This window comes from Idiotropiscis lumnitzeri, unplaced genomic scaffold (assembly GCF_059441095.1).
Source record: "Idiotropiscis lumnitzeri isolate Australia: NSW breed Sydney's pygmy pipehorse unplaced genomic scaffold, RoL_Ilum_1.0 HiC_scaffold_189, whole genome shotgun sequence".
Classification (NCBI taxonomy): domain Eukaryota; kingdom Metazoa; phylum Chordata; class Actinopteri; order Syngnathiformes; family Syngnathidae; genus Idiotropiscis; species Idiotropiscis lumnitzeri.
The window spans coordinates 262,123-286,542 of record NW_028283727.1 but is presented as its reverse complement, the minus strand read 5'-3'; the positions used below and the strand labels follow the sequence as shown (position 1 = coordinate 286,542).

The 24,420-nt window shown below is 42.8% G+C and overlaps 1 long non-coding RNA gene across 1 annotated transcript; it reads left to right on the top strand.

Moving 5' to 3' along the window:
* Positions 1-2,894: 2,894 nt before the first annotated feature.
* Positions 2,895-6,012, top strand: LOC148314887 (uncharacterized). The gene is made up of 3 exons (XR_015841433.1): positions 2,895-3,049; positions 3,396-3,588; positions 5,915-6,012. It is a non-coding gene; the product is annotated as an uncharacterized LOC148314887 (long non-coding RNA).
* Positions 6,013-24,420: the final 18,408 nt, after the last annotated feature.

Genomic DNA, 24,420 nt, shown 5'->3' with positions numbered 1-24,420 from the left:
GAGAGCAAAGCGTTACAATAGTCGAGGCGAGACGTAACAAACGCATGGATTAAGATTTCCGCGTCACACGTTGATAGAATTGGGCGAATTTTAGCAATGTTACGCAGATGAAAAAAACGCAGTTCGAGTAATATTTTTAATGTGCATTTGAAATGACATAGTTGCGTCAAATATAACACCTGTTGTGCGCGCCTCCCAGCGAACACTGGGAGTCGCGGAGTGGACCCCAAAATTGCAGACACAGCAAGATGCGAGTTTACAAAGGTATTTATTGCTACAAATGGTATATATTTTCCAATCAATATAATCAATACAATCAGGGTGCCGACAACTAGAGAACTAAACGCGCTGGCGGAAAGGTCACGCCAGGAAAAAAGGAACTGACGGCAAAACAGAAATCGCTTGCAAAAGGCAAGGAACATAGAACTTAAATTGCTTACCGCTGAAGGGCAAGAGGGAGCCAAACGAACAAACGAGAAAACAAAGGAGAGTAGCCTTAGCTGGATATAAACGAGGGAACAAAAAGCGTCTACTGCAAATGCAGAGCGAGAACAAGGAGCGAGAACAAGGAGCGAGAACAAGGAGCGAGAACAAGGAGCGAGATCGAGAGGTACGAGATCGAGACGTGGGATCATGAGTCGTGAGCGATGAGCAATATTCCGACGCTGAGGAGTCCGTTCCCTTGGCTTAAGTAGCGTAGTAATCATGGTGTTGATCAGAGCCTGGTGCGCAACCGGTGGGCACGTCTGTTCCGCAAGGGCGGCACGGATCGAGGAGGTAAGGCTGGAGGGAAACGCCCATTCAGCTGGGAAAACAATAACAACAAGACAAGGCATGACAGGACGGATCATGACAACACCGAGTGTATATATAAGGGAAAAAACACATGAAAAAGGCTCAATAGTGAGCCACGCTGCTGTAAACAGGCAGCCACTCGCGCGGCGCCGGAACCGGAAAAGAAAAAAAATTAGAATACACATTACTGTGGCTGGATTTTCAAGCTTAATGTTGCGGGTAATGGAGTCACCTATCACTAAGGTGCGGGAGCCATGAGACCGAGGTGGAATGGAACTGCTATGTGTCTTAACAGGCTCACCGCGATTAGCAAGCCGTTTTCGGCCAATGCGAACCAGACTAGCAGGTTGGCTACAACCCGTGCTAACAGTCGTGTCCGCCACGTTTACGCTTACCACATTACTCTGCTCTAGCTGGCGGACACGTCCCTCTAGCAGGGAGAGTCTTTCCATGAGAATGGTGCAAGTGTTGCATGTGGTGGTGCACGAAACCATAGTTGCGTTTACTCGCCCGGTGGATAAAAGCGGAGGAAAAGATGTCGCGCCGAAAGTGACGTCCTGTCGCGCCGAGTGTTGCAATATTAGGACAGAAAAAAGACGCTGTTGAATTTGACCTATTCGCAGTTCGAGCAGGTGCTTAACGCTGGAGAATATCACCACTTCGAAGTTCAAACTGCTGTTGAAACGGATGGGTAAGTGTTTTTCGTTTGTTTTTATTCAAAACATGCCTCGAGTGCATTTGTTCATGGTTAGAGATAGTTGTGTGGAAAACACTATACAAAGTAGCACCATGGATGTGGGCCTACAACACTGGCCTAGCAAACATGTGCTCCTACATCGACATAATTGACGAGCTCCAGTTAAGCATTGAATAATTATAAAACGTCATGGTGCTTTTACTCATTTAAAGAACTAAACCGACGCGTATTGTCATCCGGTGGTCAGGTTTGCATTGAATGTGAGCACGAGGGACGCTAGCTTGTTGCGTTAGCTTTGCGGAGCTAACAGCTTGCACTTTTGTTATAGAACAACAGAATGCAAGTACCATGATAATTTCTGTCATTAATTTTTGTGTAAGACACGATGTTCACTGGTTAATTACATGATTCTTAAAGCAAAGGTTACTGTGAATGCAATTTTGGTAAGATTTTTGTAGTCACACTGCATAAATCTGTCTGTGTCTGTTGTTTAAACTTCAATATAAACTATTATGGTTGAAATCGTTAATTGGGATGGAGGGATTGATATTTTTTTTAATTTATAATTTATTTTTCTTACGCTGATATTGTTAAAACTCCATTTAGCCTATAGTATGAATAATTATCAACACAAAACTGTCTTTTTTCTTTATAGAATAAACAATGCCTTCCCTGAGATGCAGGAAGTCCCCAAAGCAGGATACTATTGAACATGCAGTCAAGGGTCTGGACAAGACTGCAGAGTTAGAAGCGAAGTATATAAACTCATTTAAAGGTATGATGTTAACGCTTTTGCTAAGATATATTATTGTTTTCTGATAACCAAGCTGACATCGTTTTTTAAGTGGTTATTTTACATTAAGAGTGTCTTGACCTTTTCTTTTGCCACAATTTGCCACTTTTGTCAGTTTCAAGTTATTTCAGTGAGCGTGAAACCTGATGGTAGGAGTTCTATCTAAATTAAGGCTGTACTTGATGACGCCCTCCGGCATTTTTATACCACAATAGACCGGTTAACAAGTCTGATTTTGATAGTCTAGTGTAAAGCACGTAATACGTCACAGACATCACGTGACGCGATCCAATATGACTGTGTACAGTGGATGTCATTGTTTTGAAACTAAATAAACTTAAAGTTTTTTTTTTTACGTAACCAGGTGCCATTGACATTTGTACTTTCAGTCCTAATACATACTGGCTAATGCAATGCTGGAAAATGAATTTTGGCTGGTCTGTTCCTTTAAAATCATAAAGAAGGGCTCTGCTCTATCCCTCACAAGAAGCAATGTTTCAAACCACCCTACATTAGTATAGTGGCCCAAATGAATACGATGACTCCTTATTTGTGTGCTTAAAAATATTACGAAGCTAACTTGATTTCCCTGTTAACTAGGTCGAGGAGTATTTACCAAGGCCCCTTTCAGGAAAGACGACTTTATTCTTTATTATGGAGTACAGAGGAAAATTGATAGATTCTGATGAATCTCAACGCAGGAAGATGGATGGAAGAGGCACTGTCTTTTTGTTTGACTTCCGCCGGCAAGAAAAAACTTGGAGGTGAGGCTAAGATTGAGATGTTATCTTATTTTTGTTTTTATTTAAAAAAATAAACACATACTCATCCCATAAGTGTTAGGGGAAAAATCATTCTCTAAGCAAAAATGTATAATTACTTTTATTCATGCGTTGAATCTTTACAAATGAAAATATAGACCTGAAGTCTCAAAGACAAGCTGTTAATAGGGTCTGATTCCAATAGTAATTTCTTGTATGATTTGATTTAGAAGATTTAAAAATTGTGGATTTCCTATTTTTATGTTTTGTGTACACAAGATTGTCTCAAAGATTAATTTCTGACATTGATTGAATAATTTTTTTTTTTTTTTTTTAAATCTATTTTAAGTGTTGATGCAGCTCAAGAAGATGGCAGTCTGGGAAGACTGGTTAATGATGACCACATGCACCCCAACTGTAAAATGAAGAAGATGACAACAGAGGACTGACCACACCTCTGTCTGTTTGCGCTCCGAGACATTGATGTTGGCGAAGAAATAACTTAAGACTATGGACCAGCTGACTGGCCTTGGAGAACACAGGTTTGTAAGATGCATCTTTAAGTACAATAACAGAGCCCACTTGTGGTGTTCTGGTGATGTAGTTTCCAATTAGTTTGGCAATCTAATAAATGTATGTGAGGTTTCTATGGAAGTTGAACATGCTGACTGACTGGGGGAGTTCTCCATTGTCCACTATCTGTAATTCAAATTTGTGGGTCTGAGTCAAAGTTTGGCTCTGCAGGAACAACGAACTGGTCAGGGAGTGACAGTATTACAAAGTTCTGCATTACTCCTTTCTGGGCGGTGGCCCTGTTAGGCCATCATATGCCATATTGCAAATATCCCCATTGTGGGACTAATAAAGGACATCTTTATGTTGTGGTTTCCCTACCAGAACCAGCACCAACCCTTTATATTCATGATATAAAACACTGTTTCAATTTGATATTTAGCCTTTCTATACTGTCAAAATAGAAGACCCCAGGCTTTCCTGCGCTCCCTTGCCCAATTGGTGGTGTTCAGGAGACAACCTGGGACTGAAATATCAGTCACAACCAGTGTTGTTTTCGTCACTGATGACTATGACGAAAATACTTCGTTAACGCCCCTTTTTTAATGACGATGACAAGCTAAACGAGGTTCTTTTATGACGAAAACATGACGTGATGTACATGAATTTTTTTCGTTGACGAGACAAAATTGTTAGCATGTGGTTCATAAATTATTTTATGTTGCTTTTAGTGAAATAAAGCCACAACAGTTGCCCAACAAAATGTTTTGCTTCTCGGCTTATTTTGGAGCAGTGAGCATTGATTCCACTGTTGCCACTTTTTTCTGTTTGTAATGAAGAATCCTTAGTAGTCCATCCAAAAGTCTTTGTTATTGGGTGGAAACCTTGAATGCCTTGTTTTAACTCAAATGGACTTAAACCCATCCATCCATCCATCCATCCGTTATCTGTACCGCTTCTCCTCACTAGGGTCGCGGGGGGTGTTGGAGCCTATCCCAGCTGTCTTCGGCAGTAGGCGAGGTACACCCTGAATTGGTGTCCAGCCAATCGCAGGGCATACATAGATGAACAACCATCCACGCTCACACTCATGCCTAGGGGCAATTAGAGTGTCCAAGCAACTTGCCATGCATGTTTTAAGAATATGGGAAGAAACCGTATTACCCAGAGGAAACCCACGCAGACACAGGGAGAACATGCAAACTCCACTCAGGAAGGCCGGAGCCAGAATCGTACCTACGACCTCAATATTGTGAGGCCATCATGCTAACCAGTTGGGCCACCGTGCCGCTTGGACTAAAACCTTTGTGAATAAATTGACGAAAACTAGGGTAAAACTTTTTTTGCGTTTCCGTCGACTAAAACTGGACTAAAACCCTTTTTTTAGTTTTCGTTGACTAAAACTGGACTAAAACTATAACGAATTGGGATGACTAAATGTGATGTAAACAAATCAGCACTTTGTCCAAATGACTTGGACAAAATCTAAAATGCCTGCCAAAAACAACACTGGTCACAACACGTGTCTACAGAAGATTAATTGGCATGGGCGAAATTAATTAGTTTTATTTCATTCATGAGCTTATGTTTTGTTTTGGGTGGCTAAGGCTTAAAATGTGTAAAAATCTAATCCAACCTCAAATATAATTAATTCAATAAATTTATGATGCTACTAAAACATCAAAGCAGCCTCCTCCAGGCTTTACAGACTCAGAAATGGAGGTATGCGTATCGTGTGCTCATCCTGTCGTGTCTTGAGATGTTAAAATTGCAGTTAGATAGACGTGTGCTGATTAGACAAGACTTCTAATATATCTGGTGTCACAGGATATTTGTCAGTGAATGTGTATGTCTGGTTTGAGGCTCACTCAGCTTTTTCTTGTGTTGTGGGGTCCAGTTGAGTTGAATTGCGAGTAGGTATGTTGGCCATCTGACACCCAACTGTCAGGTTTGTGTTTGTGGGGACCCCGTAGAGCCATTTTTATTGTTGACATAAATCATAGCTAATCATCTTTTCCTTCATTATCATATGAAATACAGTTAGGAGTTGTATGTGCCTTTACTATGTTATAATCTTAGAACCTACCAGCCACTACAGCTGTCCGACAAGAAGACTTTTGGCTGTCCTGTGCTCCATTGCGTCCCTGGTGGCATTCAAAAGACAACCTGTGACTGAAATATCAGTCACAACATATCTCTACTGAAGATTAATTGTCATGCGCTAAAGTAATTGGTTTTGTTTCATTCGTGAACTTGTTAGTTTTTGTTTTGGGTGGCCAAAGCCTAAAAATGTGTAAAATTCTGATCCATTTTCTTTTTTTAATTCATTAAATTAATATTCAACTTGTTCATTAGGATGGAGGACAATCGACAATGACTGAATCGGCTGAGGTTGATGCCACCAGAACATCGAAGCAGCCTTCTCAAGGTTTGACAGACTCTGAAAAGGAGATATGCGTATCATGTGGTCATCCTGTCGTGTCTTGAGATGTTAAAATTACAGTTAGATAGACCTGTGCTGGTTGGACAAGTTTTCTAATATATCTGGACATAAATCGTAGCTAATAATATTTTCCCTCATCATCATATGATATACAGTTATGCGTAGTATATGTCTTTACTATGTTACAATCTAAGAACCTACCAGCCACCACAGTTCTCTCATTGGGAGATTTAAGCTTTCGTCAGGCTGTCGACTGCTGCATTGCCCTCTTATTGGCTTTAAGTACACAACCTGTAACTGAATTATCTGTCAGAACAGAACCTATGTGTCCACAGCAGGTGATTTGGCATGTGGATTCTAAGTGAATTCTTCAGATTTTTAGAAAATAGGTAAAATTGTGATCAAAAGTTTAAATTGTCTAAAATTCTGGTATAGTTTGCAATAGTATATCTATTAAATCATTTCAAAACTTCTTAACAAGGATGGAGAACATTGGCTGTGACCGAATTGGTTGAGGTTTAGATTACCAGGACCATTGAGCAGCCTCCTCGGGATCTACAAATTTAGGAATGAAGATATGCATCCCATGTTACAATCCTGTTATGGCCCGAGGTTTTGAAGTTGCAGTTTCATATTGGGCTGGGCGATATGGCTGATAAGTACATAGCGATATAAGTATTTCATATGGGTCCATCGATACACATTGAATTCTTTTTTTATATTATTTTATTTATTTATTATTTTTTTTATTTTCCAATATTTTCACTGCCCTGTAAAAAAACATTTAATGTAGTTTTCCTCCCGGGAGCTTTTTGTTACGGTCAATTAAGTGTTTTTGTTAAATATAGCTGCGTAGAATAATTATATGCATTATTATCGTACCACAATGTTTTGGTTTTGCAAATAATTTCCTAAAATCATTCTAATTTTGTTATTACATTATTTTGTCATATCATTCATCAATATTTTAGTTTGTTTTTTTTCCAAATAGAATTAAGACCTTTTTCTGTGCAGATTCCTCTGGGAATTAAGTATTTAATGGGTTCTCAATTTTCTCTAGGACTCTGATGTAACCCAGTCTCCTCCCTTGGACAAAAAATATGGGCTGAATCTTCCTTGGAATAACGACACAGATTCTGACGAATCATTGTCAAATCCTGCCCCTGAACTTTGCGCCTCAGACCCAGACCATATTACTATCCCAAGGCTCAGGACGACCAAAAGTATACAGGTAAACAACCCATATAGATTTCAGGGAATCTTACAAGCAAATTGCATATATTTTATTGGTCTCCTGCCTTCTATCCTTTATATTTCGCTGTTGTTGTTGTTTTTTAGATTAAAAAAACAGGCTGACTTTGGAATGGATAAGCATTATTACTCCAACTCAGATGACAGTGGAGATGAATATATTCCGGATACAAGTGAGGCCTCTGATTCAGACGGAAGTGAATCTTTGGAAATTGTGGACCCTCTCTTGAAGTCTAAGAATGCCTTCAAAGATTTTTCTCCCTCACCACGAATCTCAAAAGCCACCTCAACGCAGGTTGTTAATCGAGGGCGTTCACCCGTTCGGAGGAGTAGCAGCACTGGTGTGATTCTTGAATTCTATGGCTCTTCAAATATTTGTGCAGTTTAACACAAATCATCCAAAATAGAATTCAAGCACATCTGTGACAGAAATTCAAATTCAGAAGTCAAAGAGAGAGAACCAAAAAAATCTAATGCTGCGCTTCTTCCGAAGACATATACTGTAAGCATTAAATGTATGTTAGGACAATCTTGAAAAAAGTATTAGACCACCCTTTACTTTTATTTCTTGTTAATTTTATTAACCAAAATATAATGTCCATTTTTATTACAGATTAATGAATACAAAATTTAAAAAAAGGGGGGGGGGGAAACTGTTTGAGACAGTACATTGTCAAAGACAATACCCACCCAAACTCCCACCTGTTTGACCTGATGCCCTCTGGCAGGCGCTACAGATGCATCAAATCGAGGACCAATAGACTGAGAAACAGTTTCTTTCCGAGAGCCATCTCTATTCTGAACTCTCACACACACACGAGACCACCCTCACCTTGCAGAACAGCATCGTGATGTGTTTTTATATACCCTTCAGTATTATTTTCCATTGCACTCTCTTATTTATCTAATTTATATATTTGTCTGTATTATTGTTGTATTGCACTGGAGAGGGGAGCTCTCTAATCTCGTTGCACTCTTGAGTACAATGACAATAAAGGGATTTCTAATTCTAATTCTACAATGCCATCGCTATTGATGCAACTTAAGTGATTTTTGTTACTATAGTAAATAAAAAGGACAATGGCTAGATTCTCGTTATTTTCTCGAATTAAAACTCTAATCAGCTACTTTTTAATCGTTACATTTGTATAAACAAATGTTATGCAACTATATATGTGTTAACTTATACAAGAAATGACGGAAAAGCAAGGGTGGTTTAGTATTTTTTTATCGTATATAGTCTGTATAATATCTTGAACCTATGCTGATGCTGTTTAATACTGATTTAAATAATAATAATAATGTCATCTGTTGGTTTGACATGAACAAAACCTTTCAAGCACTTTTTAAAATTCTAAATACTACCTCTTGTCAGTAAGTTGGTTCACAGTACTGCCTTGGAGTGAAAGTGTGTAGTGCTGAGACAGTCGGTATGTGCTGAGTCGTCTGACGTTTGTGTGACTAGTACCCAGGAAGGTAGCGAAACCAGGCAGTGTGTATGTAGTACCCAGGAAGGCAGAGAAACCAAGCAATGTGTATGTGGTACCCACGAAGGCAGAGAAACCAAGCAGTGTGTATGTGGTACCCGGGAAGGTAGCAAAACCAGGGAGTGTGCATAGATGCAGACCCCAAAAGTGATTAAAACCAAATAAAGTCCCCAGAAGATCGTCTGTAGTCAGGTGAAGGACCCTGTACTTTGTTTAATTGGTAATTTGAAGTGGTTTTTGTGTTTAACTAAATTCCTGGACACTGCCTGATTTTATTTTTTCCAGAGCTGTACAACCACCAGAAAGGGTGGTTCCCACAATGTGAGTTTTGCTCAGGTGGCCCAACAATGTCACAAAAGCAAGTAGGGGTGTGTGTGTGTGTTCATTTTCCCTTATAGTATTGCAGTGCCAACTTTGTGGTCATGCCTTGGGCTGCCGACTTCGCTGCATTGTCAGCGAGGCAGTTTCCAATTATAATTGGGTCATTTTTATTAAGTAAGTTTTGCTTTTTCAAATAATTATTTAGACACGTTTTATGCACAACTTTAATTTTTCTGTTGTGGTTTTAAAGCCCTTGTTTGCCCAATGTCGACAGAACACATGAACATTTATTTTGACCGTCAGTTCACATTGTAACCATACAACCCATACAAGATGGGAAACCCCAAATTTTGACTAGCTCACACCCGCCTACGCTCTTCCTGCTTTTTCTCACAATTTCTCTCTTACAAATTATCTGTTTTGTGACCTTGGTTCTCAAACGCTTCTACTCCTCATCAGTCCGGAATGTGCACCTCATTTCTTTCTTATCAGTCTGGAATGTGCACCTGGTTTTTGTGTCTTACACGCCTGAATCTGTGCAAAACATCATGCTGCTTGTCCTGAACATACACAACCTAGTATCCCTTGAAACGAAATTTCTATTTGCAATCCCCAAAACAAAAAATGTTCCTCCAGTCGGGAGAAAAATGTCCTAAAAAAAAATGTCTCTCCAGTCGGGAAAAAAAAGGTGTCCATAAGGTCAAGTCGCGGTTTGGTGATAATTTGGAGCGGCTTCCACAGTCGTGTGGCGCCTTCTACTGGTGCGGGAAAAAGTGACGCTGGGCTGAAACGCACCGCACCTTATCAGTGTAATGTGTCCCTGTGACAATTAGGTCGCCGTGCAATGTGAATGTGGTGGACAAGAATGTCATTTTTTGATTCCTTAAGCAGCAGTGAAGACTGCTTGAACACACTCTGACGTGGCTCTCACCACGGGATCCAATTATTGTGACTAATATGCAAATGGATTCACTTTCCTGTGTTCCTGCAGCAACACAAGTCCATGAAGCCATTTTTTGCAGTCACTGTTTGCTCAATGCTCATAGTAATTTGGTAGTGCGTTAAGATGCTCCTTTTTGGTCTCATGTTCCCTTGAACATTATGTTTACTACACACTAGACATGACCTACAAAAATTTTAAAAAGGTTTGTTGTCCTAGCTGTACTTTGGATATCAATCCCCCCTGTTGAGACATGGGAATTTCCATGACTCAATTTAGCGGTTAAATATCAAGTTGGTAGTGCTAACACATCATAATCAATGAGTTAATGCTTGACAAGTTCAAAAAGCTTTGTCAGCCTCAAGTGTTCAAACAATTTTTCTCTTCCGCAAATGTCATTGGCTGGTCATAAATGATGTCCAGCAATGGCCGTGTGATTTCTGAGTAATTTGCAATTCATGCCGACAATAATTACACCTCTATAAAAACATCATTTACTTCTCTGTTATTGGTTTTAAGGCTCTGGTAATGTTTTTTCTTTTTGCTTATCACTGATAATGCGCGCTTTTAAAGTTTTGACGTTTGTTTGAATTCGCCCTTGCTTATTGACTCTGAAATTAAGGTCCAATTGTGTCAGTGCATCACGGCCTAATAAGTAAAACGCACGTTGATGTAGAACTGCTTCTACACTTACTTTTTTTATCTTTGTTTTTTACATCACGTGATCCTCAGTTGCTATCACGACTGGTCCTGAAAAAGTAATGTTTATAACAGGACTTTCTGGTTCTTTATTTTTCTCTCTCTTTCTGCTCAACACGTTCATACTTTTGTGCATAATTTAGGATTTTCTCCTCCATTTGACAAGTCAGCCAATTTAAATTGTGTTATTTTATTTGAAAAGCCTGTAATTTCTTTTCTCTTCACCTAATCACAAATTTCTTATCATAAAAGTAAACATGTTAATTCTATTTCATTTCCTATATTTCTAACTCTGTGACTCATTTTACTTCAACCAGTTCTACCTCAAAGTGAATAGGTACACATTAATGTTATTTGTAGTCTCTAATTTCTTTTCTATTTTAATGAAAATTCTAGCCCTTCTAGCCAAATTTTTCCCTGTGTCATTTCTATCTCTGCATTTGATTCCATTTCTGGTCTATCTTAATACAAACATAATCAACTGAAATATGAAATATAAAATATTTCTTCAATTCACCAAAAAGCAGAATCTAATTCCTATCCTCATTCATTTCTTCAAATGACACCTTCTTTAATCACTAAACTCTCTCTCTGACTTCCTTCTCCTCACTTGGGACCTGCTGTTTCTTCAACACACTCATGATTTTCGACCACACCTCCTCTTTGCCTCCTGTCAAAGTTTTCTCTTTTCCTGTTTTCCGAATTCACTGTAGCCTTGCCAAAACTACTCAAAACTATCAATGTGTTGAATCAAAAATGACAAAATCAGGAAACACCTATGCTCTTGCAAAGGTTTCTCATGCTCACTTTCAAAAGCTTCATTCAATTAAGTTTTCATAACACCTACTTCTCCCTTTCTGAAGGAGACAAAAGTATACAATTAAGTAAAAACCATCATCAAAATGATATACCTTGTCAGTTGGATCATGTAATAATAATAATAATGATAATATTCCCTTTATTAGTCCCACAATGGGGAAATTCGAGATTCGAACCCAGGCCTCCTGGGGAGACTGGGTCCTGAACGCGGCGCCTTAGACCACTCGGCCATCCTGGTAAGTAAGTATAAATTGTGTCATCACTAATCTTTTTCTGTAAATTAATCACATCCCCACAACTTGGGCTCATTGTTCTGTAAAAATAAAACTAAGTTCAATTTATGCAACCAACTCAGTGTCCTTCTGGGTACTTCAACCACACAGGTTCGAATTCTGTTACTTTCTACAGTTTTACACTTGAAAATCTGACTATGGCACCTTTCTCACTTGCCCTATCATTTGGAATTGATTTATTATAAGCAATCCTTCATGCACCAGTGTCACATAAAAAAGGGTAATCGGTGACCTATTACGAATACAGTTATTTCAGCTCAGTTATTTCATCAAAGGCCAATATCTCTTGTAAATTTAGGAGGACCTCTACATCTAGAAACTCTCATGGCAATCTCTTGCTATATGGCCTTCTTTACCACGACGCCAACAGCTTAATGTTTTTCGCCTGTGTGCTCCTCTTCTTCCTCCTCTCTGTCGTCTGTTCTCTCTCTTGAATCTGCATGTAAAGCATTCTTCAACTGCTGTTGAAATGGCCCATTTACATTACCATTTTCTTGTAGCCCGCTGTGATTTTTAAACACAGCTGCCATTCTGACTTTGTATTGCTCAAAAGTGTCATAATTTTGTTTCGCTCTTCCCATTTTTCTTTTATCTTTTTTGGGGTCTTTGTCTTTCCATATCTTCACTCATCTTTCTAAACCAGCCTAGGCGTCTGGGTTCAATCTTTTCATAAAACGCACATTAGGCTATTTTTCTATCTCTTTTCTTTGAGCCTATCCCATCGTAAAAGTTATTTTATTTTATTTTCAAATTGGAATATGTCTTTTCCCCTTTATTGATTTCTTTTTGTAAATTTTTTAATTATTTTCCTCAATAAAATCTCATCACTCATCAGTTGCCTTTTGTTGGTTACTAATTATTGATTCCATTTTATCTCTACTTCATCAATCCTTTTAGCACAATTCTAACCACTTTTATCACTCTTTCTGACATTTAGACAGACAGACAGACAAACGTACACACGGGCCCCCAAAACGACACACACAGTTCTCAACACTGAACAATTACAAACAAGAAGAACATTTTAGTAATAACAGCAACACAATCTATTCTTGTCTTTGGCCAATATTAAGTCCTTCAATTCAACTACTATCTCTCTATTGACCTTTTATTCATGCCAATGGATCCTATATCCACTATTTATTCAATTGAATATCTCCTAAATTTATATATGCGTAAATTTCTCTATCTCTTTAGAGTTCTTCTTTGTCTTGTCTATGGTTATTAATTTTGGCGGTACTATTAGTACTTTTGTGAGTGTTTAACTAACCTCCGAATTAATATAAAATTAATTTAATTTTCCATTTAACCTAAATCTTTAATTTATTTTATTAAGATCCTGTTTTTTGGGGGGTTTTTATTCTTCACATGCGTCCAATCCTTACACTGCAGCATATTTCTGGGTTTCATTTTACTACCTAATCTCCCCATTTTACAAATTTTGGTCGAGTTTGTCAACACCTAGGATGTTCTAAAAACTGGTTTCTCATCAGTAGGACAGCAACTCAAATTTCCTGTTGTGGTAATTCTCACTTCAACCTTTTCAGGTGGAGAATTCTTGCCTTTTGCTTCCACAGCAGTCTGCTGTTTATAACCCTACTGCATTACATGGGATAAAATACCAAATGGTATTTGTAATCCCCAATCACACCATTCACTCACTTTGCATACAGTTTTTCACAAACATTCACAAGCAAAATGTACATTGCACTTCCACTGATGTTGCGTTTTCTTTCCCTTTCTTATCTTCAGCTTTCTTTTTTCCATCAACGCACTTCTCACTGCTTCGAAATTCGCCGGATCTTTCAGGCGTGGCTAAAAGTCATATTTTTTCACCCACTTCTCCAAAAATTGGCAACAATCCGGGTCATACCCGTTCATAAACTTCACATCTGAATCTGCTTTCAACTCTTTGGCCACGTTTCGACCCATTTTCCATTGTTGTCTGAAGTCCGCTATCTTTACTCCCACACAACCAATCTTCCACACTCAACCTCAGCCTTTCTTTTCTTTTCCCTCACACACACGCATAGCTGCGCAGCGCCATTCACGCACACACGTACACACACAGATCTCAGTCAAACGAGTTACCAAATAAATTCAAAATAAAAATAATAAAAACCACAGAAAATAATGCCTTATGATTCCCTAAATTGAATGTGAAATTGTGAGTAGACCTTCTCGAGGCTGCCGACCACTTCCATTGTCGACATCGAGGAACACTTAATAGACACTACCGTGTTATCGGTTTGAACGAATTACGACCTAATTTCTTTTTTTTTTTATAACTCCCTAAATAACACGATCTGGTTTAGACGTACTGCAAGACGTTCTTTTACACTACCGCGTTATCCGTAATGATGAGTTGAGATGTTTAACCCTGTTTCTAAACGAGTTACGGCCTAATACTATTTGTAACTCCTTGAATAACGCGATTCGGTTTCGAGACGGACCGCAGAACCGTTAATTGACACTACTGTGCTATCCGTAGGGGAGATCCAGCCTCCTGAGAAGTCCAGCTTCCCTTCAGCTCAATGAGTTATGGCCTAATTCGCTATTTCTATAACTCCTTGGACTAGCACGATCCAGTTTCTTCAACCGAACTACTGCAAAACGGTGGAGACCCGATCTCCGCGCGCGCTGTCTCACTCACCTCTTTCACTCCCCTTCCAATTGTTTTAACATTTTAAAATGTTAAAATGGTGGTACAAAATAACTTGAAAAACAAAACCTGGTTTCCTCCGGATCAGCCTTGTACGATTGGGAACCGACATCCGGGCAGACGGTCGCAACAGGAGCTCGGAGGCCCGCTTTCTCAAATGGTGAAGCGCTGACGTCAGATTCGGTGGCCCCCAAAATATCCAGCGACGAGTGTCGGTCCGGGTGTGGCTCCCGGGATCGGCACCAAATAAATATCAGGTTTAAAAATGCCCTGACGCCTTTTTTAGACTGAAATAACTTATTAAATATGACTGAAAGCCAAAATAAACCAGGCAAAGTTTTCGTTTTGTGCCGTTCAGAATGGGCGAGGGAGCCAGGAGGCGAAACGGGCGTCTTGCCAGTTCAATCCCGCACACCCTCTGACTCTCACCCTCCGTTCTGCCTTTTTATTGAAACTAACTCATCAATAACTAATCACCAGAAGACAGAAAAGCATCAACAACTAATCACCAGGAGACAGAAAACGTCAATAACTCACGGTATAAAGGTCAGTTTAACTAAAGCATCAATGACTAATCACCAGGGACTCCAGCAGGCAGAAAATCATAACTCACGGTGTAAAGGTCAGCTTAACTAAACACATCTTCTGGATACGGTGTCTGTGTGTGTGTGCGTGTGTGTGTGTGTGTGTGTTAAAATAACAAGTAAGTGTCTATGTGTGTGTTAAACATTAATGAGTGTATACAAACATGATTATGAATACACGAACTGATTACCTATCCTCAGCCCATCTTACACTTTTATGCATTTTTTAATCCAAGAAGCTCAGCTACTTTTGCGAGAGTCATTGATCAACCAACTGAACATGAGTGGACGGAATGTAAGTATTGCATTACGAACAATGGGGAATGACTCAATTGTGAACACCCACCTTGTGACTGGTCTAGAAATCAGCAGCTTGGATGGCAAGGAGTTTGTCAAACTGAAGGAAGTGTATACACAAAAGGACATTCTGAGGAGGAAGAGACAGGGATGTCGTGCGGGGGCTAAACGGCAGGCAAGGAGGAGACGATACCACCCCGTCCTCCTGTTCGTTATTATGGGGAATGTTAGATCCCTCCCCAATAAAATGGACACGCTAGCTTGCTGGTGTTCACGGAGTCGTGGCTAACAGAGCTAACGCCGGACGCCGTCGTGGAATTGGACGGCTTCCAAATAATACGTGCGGACAGGACCCTGGAAAGCGGTAAGAGGAAAGGGGGATGGCTGGCTGTGTTTGTTAATGATAGATGGTGTAACCCTGGGATCATAACTGTTAAGGATCAACTTTGCAGTCGGGACATTGAGCGGATAGCTGTGAGCATGCGTCCGTTCTATTTCCGCGAGAGTTCAGTCATGTGATCGCGGTGGCGGCGTACGTGCCACCCTCTGCTAACAGTGAGACTGCCTGTGACGTACTGACTGCAGCTGTGAGCAGGCTACAAACACAGCACCCAAATGCCTTGCTCCTTATCTCTGGTGACTTCAATCATGTTTCTCCTTCCTCATTTCTGCCTTCATTCACACAATACGTAACCTGCCACACCAGAGACAATATTGGACCTTTTCTATACCAACACCAAGGAGGCGTACATATCGCTGTCCCTCCCCCCACTGGGCAAAGCTGATCACAACTTGGTTGCTCTCCTGCCTGTGTACAAACCTCTGGTCCGCAGGCAGCCAGCTGTGACACGCACAGTTCAGAGGTGGTCTGGAGAAGCCGAGGAGGCCTTAAAGGACTGTTTCAACACAGCTGTGTGGGAGGCATTCAGCCAACCCCACGGGGAGTACATTAATGGTCTAACAGATGCAATTACAGCCTATATTAATTTCTGCATGGAGCCCACCATTCCCACCAGGACAGTAAGATGTCTCTCCAACAACAAACCCTGGATCCCACCGGACATTAAATCTCTCCTGAAGGAGAAAAAGAGGGCTTTTGTGTCAGGCGACAAGGAGGAGCTGTAGAGAGTAAAACATCAGCTGAGAAGGAGGATCAGAGAGGGGAAAAAGTACAACCGGTAGCGGATGGAGGAACAACTGCAGAGTAATAACGCCAGGGATGTCTGGATGGGCCTGAAGACCATCTCAGGCCACGGACAACCAGGTAAAACCCAGAAGGGGGGGGGGGGCTTCAGTGGGCAAATGAACCTATTTTTCCAATATGTTTGATCAGATGCCTGCCCCCGCTCAGTGTCCGCTGCTGCAGCCCCCACCAACCCCTCCTGCCGCTGCGAACGAGACCCTTTCTCCTCTCTCTCTCTCCACAGGCTTCAGTTCCGAGCCACATCAGACAACCACCACTTCCTCCTGCTCAGCCTTGTACCTCACATCTCAGGTGAAGAAACGAGGAAGGCAGCGGATCCAGATGGGATTAGCTCCTAGCTCCTCAAATCCTGCGCAGACCAGATGTGTGGAATCGTCCAGCACATGTTCAACCTGAGCCTGAACCTGGGAAGAGCCCCCCAGCTGTTGAAAATATCCTGCCTGGTTGCGGTTCCAAAGACTCCCCATCCGAAGGAGCTCACAACTTCAGACCAGTGGCGTTGCCGTCTAATCTAATGATGACACTGGAGGGATTTGTCCTCTACCACTTCATTTCGCATACCAGCCTGGCATCAGTGTGGGTGATGCCATCATCTACCTGCTCCACACTTCACTCTCCCACTTAGAGATGGCGGGGAGCACTGTGAGGATCATGTTCTTTGATTTCTCCAGTGCTTTCAACACCATCCAGCCCACCCTATTGGGAGACAAGCTGGAGCAGGTGGGAGCGGCCCACCACCTCATCACATGGATCCACGACGACCTCATAAACTGGCCACAGTACATGAGAACACAGGACTGTGTGTCTGACGCGCTCCTCTGCAGCACAGGAGCACCGCAGGGAACTGTTCTGACTCCCTTTCTGTTCACCCTCTACACCTCGGACTACAAATACAATTCCTCTACCTGTCACCTGCAGAAGTTCTCTGATGACTCTGCGATTGTCGGCCTCATCACTGACAATGACGATCGGGAGTACAGAGGGTTTACGCAGGGTTTTGTGGACTGGTGTCAGCAGAACCGCCTCCAAATCAACGCTGGGAAATCCACAGAGCTGGTGGTGGATTTCTGCAAGCGTCGGCACTCTCCACCTGCACCAGTGAATTTCCAGGGAACACATGTTGAGAGGGTCTCAACTTACAAGTACGTGGGTGTTCATCTGAACAATAAACTGGACTGGAGCAACAACACAGACGCTCTCTATAGGAAGGATCCATGTGATGAGGTGGTGGGCCGCTCCCGCCTGCTCCAGCTTGTCTCCCAATAGGGTGGGCTGGATGGTGTTGAAAGCACTGGAGAAATCAAAGAACATGATCCTCACCGTGCCCCCCGCCTTCTCCAGGTGGAAGAGTGAAGTGTGGAGCAGGTAGATGATGGCATCATCCACACTGATGCCAGGCTGGTATGCAAACTGGAGTGGGTCCATTGAGGAGCTGACCAGGGGGCGCAGATGGACGAGGACCAGTCTCTCCAGGGTCTTCATCAGATGAGACGTCAGCGCCACTGGTCTGAAGTTGTTGAGCTCCTTCGGATGGGGTGTCTTTGGAACCGGAACCAGGCAGGATGTTTTCCACAGCTGGGGCACTCTGCCTAGCTTCAAGCTCAGGTTGAACATGTGCTGGACGATTCCACACAGCTGGTCTGCGCAGGATTTGAGGAGCTGGGAGCTGATCCCATCTGGGCCTGCCGCCTTCCTCGCCTTCATCTTCCTCAGCTGGTTCTTCACCTGAGATGTTGTGAGGAACAAGGCTGAGCAGGAGGAAGTGGTGGTTGTCTGATGAAGGCTGGGAACTGGAGCCTGTGGAGAGAGAGAGGGGTGAGAGAGGGTCTTGTTCGCAGTGGCAGGAGGGGTCGGTGGGGGATGCATCAGGGAAGCCTGAGCGGGGTCAGACATTTGATCAAACCTATTGAAAAATAGGTTCAACTCATTTGCCCACTGAAGCCCCCCCCTTCTGGGTCTTACCTGCTTGTCCGTGGCCTGAGATGGTCTTCAGGCCCCTCCAGACATCCCTGGCATTGTTCCGCTGCAGTTGTTCTTCCATCCGCATCCTGTAGGACTTTTTCCCCTCTCGGATCCTCCTTCTCAGCTGACGCTGCACTCTCTTCAGCTCGTCCTTGTCGCCTGAAACAAAAGCCCTCTTTTTCTCCTTCAGGAGAGCTTTAATGTCCGGTGTGATCCAGGGTTTGTTGTTGGAGAAACATCTTACAGTCCTGGTGGGAATGGTGTTCTCCATGCAGAAGTTAATGTAGTCTGTAACTGTGTCTGTTAGACCATTAATGTCCTCACCGTGAGCTTCGCTGAATACCTACCACACAGTTGTGTTGAAACAGTCCTTCAAGGCCTCCTCGGCTTCTCCGGACCATCGCTGAACTGTGCGTGTCACAGCTGGCTGCCTGCGGACGAGAGGTTTGTACACAGGCAGGAGAGCAACCAAGTTGTGGTCAGCTTTGCCCAGCGGGGGGAGGGGCAGTGACGTGTACGCCTCCTTGGTGTTGGCAGAGAAGAGGTCCAATATTTTATTGTCTCTGGTTTGGCATGTTACATATTGTGTGAATGAAGGCAGAGAGGAGGAAGGAGAAGCATGATTGAAGTCACCAGAGATAAGGAACAAGGCATTTGGGTGCTGTGTTTGTAGCCTGCTCACAGCTGCATTCAGTACATCACAGGCTGTCTCACCGTTAGCAGAGGGAGGCACGTACGCCGCCACCGCGATCACATGACTGAACTCTCGCGGTAAATAGACCGGACGCATGCTAACAGCTATCATCTCAATGTCCCGACTGCAAAGTTGATCCTTAACAGTTATATGCCCAGGGTTACACCATCTATCATTAACAAACACAGCCAGCCCTCCCCCTTTTCTCTTCCCGCTCTCCAGTGTCCTGTCCGCGCGTAGTATTTGGAAGCCGTCCAATTCCACGACGGCGTCCGGCGTTAGCTCTGTTAGCCACGACTCCGTGAACACTAGCAAACTAGCCTCCCGGACAATCCTCTCGTGCCGGGTTAGCGCTGTTAGCGCGTCCATTTTGTTGGGGAGGGATCGAACATTCCCCATAATAACGGACGGGAGGACGGGGTGATATCGTCTCCTCCTTGCCTGCCGTTTAGCCCCCGCACGACATCCCCGTCTCTTCCTCCTCAGCTCGCGGGGGATATCGGGTCTCGCTCCGGGAGCCCACGCGGGGTTAGCACGGAGTGCTAACAGCTGATCTCTTGTGTACACGATCGATCCGTAGCTCCGAGTTTCGTCTCCGGACACGATCGCGCAAAAAACTGCCCCCAACAGCAGTAAAACCACCGCAAGTTGGATGTCCATTGCTGAGGTGAGGTAAAAATAAAATAAAAAAGGGTAAAGGGAAAAAACACACGAAAAAGGCTCAATAGTGAGCCACGCTGCTGTAAACAGGCAGCCACTCGCGCGGCGCCGGAACCGGAAGAGTTAATCACATTAGGTGAAGAAGGCAAGATGAATTTATTCAAGAGAACTGTCAAAGGAAAGTATTTGACCTGCGACGACTTGGTTAAAGCAGAAAGAGAACTTGTGAAATACTGTCAAAGGCGAAGTTTCAAAAAAGATTTAGCCAAATTTGAAAAACAAAAAAGGGTGAAGAAAAGTAGCCCACTTTACATGTTCAATATAGTACTTCAAGATGGTGTCATGAGGGTTGGTGGACAGTTGAGCCACGCAGCCATGCCTGAAACAGCAAAACAGCAAGCCATCTTGCCAAGGATTCACATAACACAAGAGATGCATTCATGAGATTACAGCTCACGCTGGAAGGAACCACATGATGGCTAATCTGCATCAACAGTTTTGGATACTTGGAGCTGCTAGAGTCATCAGAAGAGTGCTACCTGACGATCCGCCTTTCAAGAGAATTGGCGTTGATTATTTTGGTCCATTCTAAGTAAGTAGGGTTAGAGGACAGGTAAAGAGATACGGCGTGATTTTTACATGTCTCGCTGTACGAGCCGTACATCTGGAAATTGCATCTTCACGTGACACAGATGCTTGTCTCAACGCAATCCGAAGATTTCTTGCCGGAAGAGGACAAGTGAGAGAGATGTATTCTGATAACGGAACCAACTTTAGATCGGCTGACAGTGAAATGAAGAAATCAATAAAAGAATGGAACACTAAGTAAATCGAGAAACACTTGCTGCAAAAAGGTATTCAGTGGCATAGCAATCCCCCAGCAGGTTCCCACCACGGAGGAAGCTGTGAGCGACTTATTTGGTCTGTGAGAAAAATCCTGAATGTCACTGTAAAAGAACAAATTTCGGGTGAAGAAAGTCAATATACCTTGCTTGGTGAGGCTGAAGCAGTTATAAACAGCAGGCCTATCACAAAGACATCTTCCGACCTCAACGACTTGGAAGCACTCACACCCAACACTCTGTTGTGGCTGAAGGTCAAACCTGAGTTACCTCCTGGAGTCTTCTGTAAAGACGACCAATACGCCCCAATACGTACCTCTGGGAATGAGCTGGTCAGCTCTTTAAAGAGTATTATGTAAGTTGAAATACATTAATCCATTTTTCTTTTTTGGACCATCTTTAACTGTGTAGTGTGTCTAAAATACAAAATGATCTGATTTTAGGGTGCAGTTGACGACTGTGGCACAGGACCTCGCTCTACAAGTGCTAAAAGTCTTCGGCAAAGAGAAAAATCTGCCATAAGGTACAGAAAACATTGGCATCAGAGTAAATGGATGCATGTTTTTGCAATGTGCGAGGAAACTGGAGAACTCATCGAAAACTTCGCAGGCTTGGGAGAACATGCAAACTCTACACAGGAAGGCCGGAGCCGGAATCGATCCCACAACCTCTGCATTGTGAGACCATCGTGCTCACAAGTCGCCCACCGTGGCGGCCGTCCATTATAAATGCCATCCCACCATTCATTATCTGTACGGCTTCTCCCCACAAGGGTTGCGGGGGGTGCTGGAACCTATCCCAGCTATCTTGGGGCAGTAGGTGGGGTACACCCTGAACTGGTTGCCAGCCAATCGCAGGTCACACAAAGACAAACAACCATCCGCGCTCACACTCACACCAATTTAGGGTGTCCAAACAACCTGCCATGCATGTGTTTGGAATGTGGGAGGAAACCGGAGAACCCACGCAGGCGTGTGGGAAACATGCAAACTCCAAACAGGAAAGCTGGAATCAATCCCGCGACCTCTGCATTGTGAGACCATCGTGCTAACAAGTCGCCCACCATGCATCCCTGCTAAATAAATGATTAATTTTTACATTTTAGTATTTGTAAGCGATCTTGTGTTCATGACAGCATTTTCAACAGTGTGGGTGTTTGTATGAAAGCATTTCACTTGTGTATGGGCATGAGCATGTTTCAGTTGTATTTATGAATAACAATAATTTCACAATTGTGCCTGAGCGCCTTTCACTGGTGTGTATGAGAATGTTTCACCTATGTGTATGAGCGCATTTGACGAGTGTATGAGCAACAACTATTTCACTAGTGTGTATGAGAGCGTTTCACTCGTATGTATGATAGCGTTTCATAAGTATGCATGAGCAACAACAATTTCACTGGTGTGTAAGAGTGCATTTCAGAAGTGTGAAGCGATTCCTGACTTTTGTCCCCAACGGCACCTCATACTCCCCATCTCCCGCTCACTTCTCCTGACCCCATGAACCATCCCCGTTGCTACTACATTAGAATTAGAATTAGAAATCCCTTTATTGTCATTGTACTCAAGTGTGCAACGAGATTAGAGGGCTCCCCTCTCCAGTGCAATACAACAATAATACAGACAAATATATAAATTAGATAAATAAATAAGAGAGTGCAATGGAATTTAGTACTGAATAGGGTATATAAAAACACATCACGATGCTGTTCTGCAAGGTAAGGGTGTTCTCGTGTGTATGTGAGAGTTCAGAATGGAGATGGCTCTCGGAAAGAAACTGTTTCTCAGTCTATTGGTCCTCGATTTGATGCATCTGTAGCGCCTGCCAGAGGGCAACTGGTCGAATAGGTGTGAGTTTGGGTGGGTATTGTCTTTGAAGATGTAGAGAGCCTTTCTGAGGCACCGGGCGGTGTAGATGTCCGACAGTGAGGGGAGAGGGCAGCCAATAATCCTTTGCGCTGTTTTGACTGTCCTTTGGAGCCTCACTCTGTCCACCTCAGTGCAGCCGCTGTACCAGGTGGAGACACAGTACGTCAGCAGGCTCTCGATGGACGAGTGGTCGAAGGCTAGCAGCAGCTTCCTGCCCAGGTTGAATTTCCCGAGGACTCTCAGGAAGTGCAGACGCTGGTGGACCTTCTTTACCACTGCTGTGGTGTTGTGAGTCCAAGAAAGGTCGTTGGAGATCTGTACTCCCAGGAACTTGAACGTGTGGACCCTCTCCACACACATGCCTTCGATGCAGAGGGGGGGCGGCACCGTCTTGTTCCTCCTGAAGTCGACAACAATCTCCTTTGTTTTTGCAGTGTTAAGGTGCAGTCTGTTGTCCTTGCACCAAGCTGTCAGTCTCTTTACCTCCTCTCTGTAGGCTGTCTCGTCACCTTCCGAGATCAGACCGACCACTGTCGTGTCGTCAGCAAACTTGACGATGGTGTTGTTGCCGTGGGCTGGGCTGCAGTCGTAGGTGTAGAGGGCGTACAGGAGAGGGCTCAGCACGCATCCTTGAGGGGAACCGGTGCTCAGCATGCGGGTGGAGGACGTGTAGGGGCCGAGCAACACAGTCTGGGGTCTGTTGGTCAGAAAGTCCTTAATCCAGATGCGTGTGAGACATGGAGATACATGGAGATTTGATGTTTTTTTTTGTTATTAGCTTCTTCAACATCGCTTCTGATTCTCATCTCTTCTCTGGCGCTCGTCTCCGCCTGTCTGATTTGAAGTCGACCTCAGAATTTGCACTATTTTGACATGACTTCTGTGGTAGTCACTACTGACATATTGTGTCATTTGCTCAATAATACATTAAAATTATAATAAATAATAAAAATGGGTCAGGTGCCGAGCTCTGGCTTCATATCTTTAAAAGTGGTCTTCTCAAATCTGTTACTAATGGCCTCTAAATCAGCTGTGGTAGAGAAGGGGCAAATTAGACCTTATGGCATCTTAATTTGGTCAAGTCTTGTACCCATTTTCAAGGCCAGCGACTATTGCTTTAGCTATATACAAGAAAAGGATTACTCTGAATTTACACAACAACGAATCCCAGATGTCCAACCCAAATGTTGTTTCAAAATAATCCAGTTCAGATGATAAACAAATGTATTGGTATGTTGAGGTCATTATTTCAAATCAAAATATACACTTCTTTTTCAGACAATGGGGAGGATCGAAGAAGTGGAAAAGTTGGAGGAGTAACTTCAAAACAATGCAAAGAGACAGAATCTGGAAGAATGTCAAGTTTGTCCATGTTTATATTTCTGGAATTTACTGGGCGTGCATCTCGAAATGTTTGAGGATGGTTCGGGCTGCCAGACAAGACTTTCACTGCGAGCGCTGGACCACTGGATGCTGCGGCGAACAGCGGACTTCTTGCAGCTGTTTATTACCAACAAGCTACTCCTGCACATCACTGATGTGGATGGCATAGACTGCTTTGCAGACAATTATTTTGAGGCAAAACCAAGAGGTCTGTAAGCACTCTGAAAACAAAGTAAAATATTTGACACCCACGGCAAAAAAAAGCCATGCTACAGCATGTATACAGTGCAGGGTTCGCGGTTAACTTTAAAAACTGCTTGCCCATAGGGCAAGTGCCACTAAAATTTGCCTTGCCCGAGTGGCCAAATTACTTGCCTGACTTGGGCAAGTGACAATTTTTTTTCTCTAAGAATAAAATGTTTATGGTTGTAAAATGTGCGCCACAAATGTAA